This window comes from Nanorana parkeri, unplaced genomic scaffold (assembly GCF_000935625.1).
Source record: "Nanorana parkeri isolate BGI_ZX_2015 unplaced genomic scaffold, ASM93562v1 scaffold1093, whole genome shotgun sequence".
Taxonomy (NCBI): domain Eukaryota; kingdom Metazoa; phylum Chordata; class Amphibia; order Anura; family Dicroglossidae; genus Nanorana; species Nanorana parkeri.
In genome coordinates this window covers 227,547-231,947 of record NW_017307361.1, presented here as the reverse complement: position 1 = coordinate 231,947, position 4,401 = coordinate 227,547, and the positions used below count along the sequence as shown (strand labels likewise).

The window sequence follows — 4,401 nt, the reverse complement described above, 5'->3', positions numbered from 1 at the left end:
CTAACTTTGCAAGGGTTGTCTCCCTAATTTCCAGCTTTTCAAGAATTGTCCTCCATGTTCTAAACCATTGCCCCCTGCAGTCCCCAAGGATTGTCCCCTTCCTCTTCTTTCCAGGTTCCCAGGGACAGTCACCCTCATTCCCATGCATTTAAGGCTTGCTCTCCACCAGTTTTCTCCTCTTATTAGCGCGTTCCCAAGGGTTGCCCCTGGGTTTCCAAACTGACACTATACCCTTCTTTGTTCCGGATTGACTTGTTAGTGAAGTCCAACTCCTACCTAGTAAAATTCTTTTGACTGTTTCAGCTGTCAGTCCATATACAGGCTATTTCAACTTTAGAACCCATTTGATTGCCTTTGGAAGTGCTTGGTGTCTTTGGTGGCAGTAATGCATGAAACCATTGGGTATAGGGAAGTGTCCCTAGAAAGTATTTATATGCTGGCAGCTATGCCCATGTCATGTATGTTTATGATGGACATGTACTCAGAGCTATTTTGTTTCTCCCCCCTCCTTTCCAGGTTGCCAAGGGTAAATTCCCCCCCCCCCCTTTTTACGATAGTCAATAAGCAGGAAAGGATGATCATGATTATAACAGGCAGTGCCTTTAGTACAAAATATGTATATTTCAAGTAAATAAAATGTTATAATTGGGTGTCCAGAGCTCCATGGTCCCGTCATCTCTGATGGGATTAGTTATGCCAGCTCAGTAGCTGTACCCCTGAAAACAAAATATTAGCCACCGTGTACTCAATGGATGCTTTAAATTCTCTTATTACAGGGGCGGAAAATATATTCTGCAATTCAGGAGCCAGTCTGTCCAATCCAGGAGCCAGCAGGATATATATATTTTTAGGAGCCAGCTCCATTGACAACAACTAGAGAGAACCTCAAAGGATAGGCACCAGCTGTAAACTTTAAGGAGCATTGGCTACCTGACTCCTGGGCTTCTCCAGCCCAGACATCCTCTTATTAATTGCTCCTGATCCTAATACATTGCAGTGACATTGTAACCACCCATCAGATCTACTTTTTCTTCATATCGTGAACTTGCTCAATAGAAACCGATTTTTGATTAGATGCCAAGGGGTCATTACACACAAGACGTTCGCTGCCTCCATGCATTTCACATCCATATTTCCTTTCTATTGAAGTATTGAATGACTGATTTTTTTTTTTGTCTTTGCTGCGTTCTGCGATAACCCAACTCCTGCTGTGCATCACAGGACTTTGCAATGTCCCACACAGCCGGACCACCACTGACCTCCGTTACCCTCAAACTGACATTGATCTGCTTATTCATGAAGGTTTATTTCATTATGTATGTGTCCTGCCTATTAATCACTCCATGCTGATTACTTGTGTATGCTGCTATGCGGGTACTATTGCCGTGGTCAAAAATATTAGTTGTGTGTAGTGATGTTGTGATTCTTTGAGCTCTAAATACAACAAAGTTCAAAGATTAGTAAACACGGTCCTGGTGCTTTATTTTGATATGTCGCAATGTTCTTGGTTTTCTATGTAGGCTTTATAAAGCTGTAGTGATGCGGGTAGATTATCGATTGTCTGGGTGTTAGTTCCATATAGCAACTAGATCAGGGTTGGACACATTTAATATGGATTTTAGGAGCCAGTCTGTCCAATCTTAGAAACCAGCAGGATATATTTTAGAAGCCAGCTCCATTGACAACAACTAGAAAAAAAACTTCAAAAGTTAGGCACCAGCTGTTATTTTGCGGGAGCATTGGCTACCTGGTTTCTGGGGTTGTCCAGCCCTGGACATGATCTTTCTATGAATATTTCTGGCTCCTTAAGCATTCGATCTGTAAATTTTTCAGTTCAATGCCTGTCCAAAAAAAAAAAAAAAAAGTCACCACCTGGATTTCGGGCAATGTTTAGGATCTGGGGTTGCTTCAGTTGCTCAGGTCAGGTTTAGGTTGAGCAATGTTGTGTGCCGAAAAAATGGTCAGCTGCCTACCTGAATATACTGAAATGACCAGTGTGAGCTGGGGAATAGGTAGCGGGTGCAATTGCTCCCTGGGGTGAGCAATCTTGAGAGGTTTAGAGACCAGATCAGTGACTTGTCTTCAAACAGTGATACATTTATTGGTTCATCACACCAGCTATGTACAGTGCTCAAATGAAGTAAACAATTAAAACAAAATCCTAGCTGTGTTCCAGCACTGATTACACATAAGATAGTCCTGACTAACAACCTGTACAAACCTATTGTTTGTGAGGCCTCAGAAAAACAACCAACCTTGTGCTCCAGCAGATTCAGACTGTCTGCTCCCCAGGATCCAGAGCAGTGTTTGTTTGCCTCACCTGCACTAAATTGCCATTGAGGCAAGGTGTAAAACCTGGGGCTTACCAGAGGTTCCAGAAGGTGTAAGAGAGGAATCTGGGCGACACATAAACCCCGGACAGGACCTCTCCTGGCTCTCTACATGATGACCTGCTACACCAGGTTTTTCCATCAATGGATTTATATATTCTTCCTAGGTGGCACATTGGGCATATTCCAAGATGACAATGCCAGGATTCATCAGGCTAAGATTGTGAAAGAGTGGTCCAGGGAGCATGAGAAATCATTTTCATACATGGATTGGCCAGCACAGAGTCCAGACCTTAACCCCATTGAGAATCTTAGGGATGTGCTGGAGAAGACTTTACGCAGTGGTCCGACTCCCATCATCACTGCAAGATCTTGGTGAAACATTAATACAACTTTGGATGGAAATAAATGTTGTGACACTGCATAAGCTTATCGAAACAATGCTGCAATCAAAGGCAGTCCAACGAAACATTAGTGTGTGTGACTTTTTTGTGCCCAGTGTATATTAGCAATTGGCATCTATGGTTTCAATGTTAATGGAGGTTGTCCTTATGTAGCACTGTGGCACACAGCAAATTAGATAATGATTCTGCCGTCTGTGTCCGGATTCTTTGTGCTATGTAAAGGTAAATCACATGTCATTTTTGCAGTTTTAAATATAATGTCCAGGGATGTTGCCGAGACCTCTGGCTGCAGGTAGCTTCCTGCCGTGTTGTCGGAAATGGAAATAAAGGATGCTAGCCTTGCAGATTTTCCCCTGCTTACTACTTGGCTACAGCAGAATGTGTATACAGATTCAAAGTGCTGCCTATGTGGTTTCACAATGGGACAATTTACAAGATGTGCACAGAGTTGTATATTATCAGATTGTACTTTGTGCACAACAGACACCTGGGTCACTCTTATAGCAGAGCAACAACATGCTATTGCATATCTGTTTGTGAATTTGTGAAGGAACTAATGGATGTTCACCGAGTACCTCATGCTGGTTACACGTTGAAACATGCACTGTACAATCTCATTTTAGATTTAGTGCTAGGCCGTATCTAAACACTTTAGCTATGTCCAGTGTATTATGTGGACCTTTGCACTACATCAGGGGTGGGGTAGGCAACCTTGGCACTCCAGCTGTGGTGAAACTACAAATCTCGTCATGCCTGTGGCTGTCAGTTTTGCAATGCCCCATGGGGCTTGTCGTTCCACAACAGCTGGAGTGCTGAGGTTGCCTACCGCTGCACCACATGGTGGTTGTTTTTGAACTTGAAGGAGATTGTACAATCTGATGGTAATATGGGAGGCAAGCTGTATACTGAAGCTTTGGAACGGAACTTTTCTAAGCCGTGTTTGACTCAAAACTGTATATCCTTTTAGTTCTTAAGCTGACCATACACCAGTCGTTCACCCCATGCATCCCCCATCCATGCTAAACAGCCAAGCTGTTGTATTCTGATGGCAATTGGCTGCTGTCACCCTTCGGCCGAGAATTTTCAGACCGGCTCCTTTTGACAAAGGTTGATTGCCGCATGTTTCTGCGCATCTCCGGTGCAATGCATTTTGCAGCGATTTTTTTTTTTTTTTTTTTTTTTTTTTTTTTTTTTTTTTTTTTTTTTTTTTTTTTTACTGTGATTTTACCATGATTGATGCATCATAATTTTTTTTTGGCGGTGGTTCTTTTTTGTTGTTGCTTAAAATGGGATTTTGGGTGCATTTCGTTGCGTTTGCATGTGTTTTTGATGCGTTCCGTTGCAGTCCGATGCAGCTAAAATAAGGCTAGCATTACTTTTTTTCTGGCTGCATCGGAACGGACTGCACTGGTGTGCACAGAACTCAAGGATCCCATAGAAAAGCATTGTGATGCATTTTAATGTAGCTCCAAAACTGAACGAACTGCATCTGGTGTGAACTAGCCCAGAAAAATAGACTTATGTGGAACAGGACTGTCCCGAGGGGCCACACGCTGCTTGAATTTCTACCAAATCAGCAGCACTTGGTCAAAATTTTAGCAGTGTATGGCCAGCTTTACAGTCATACACATGTGGAATTGTTTGTTGGACTACTCTTCTTCCTCCTG

General features: G+C 42.7%; 1 protein-coding gene across 1 annotated transcript in view; it reads left to right on the top strand.

The window, feature by feature from the left end:
* LGR4 (leucine rich repeat containing G protein-coupled receptor 4) overlaps positions 1-4,401 on the top strand; it is a 102,941-nt gene that overhangs the window by 779 nt on the left and 97,761 nt on the right. The window lies entirely within an intron of this gene.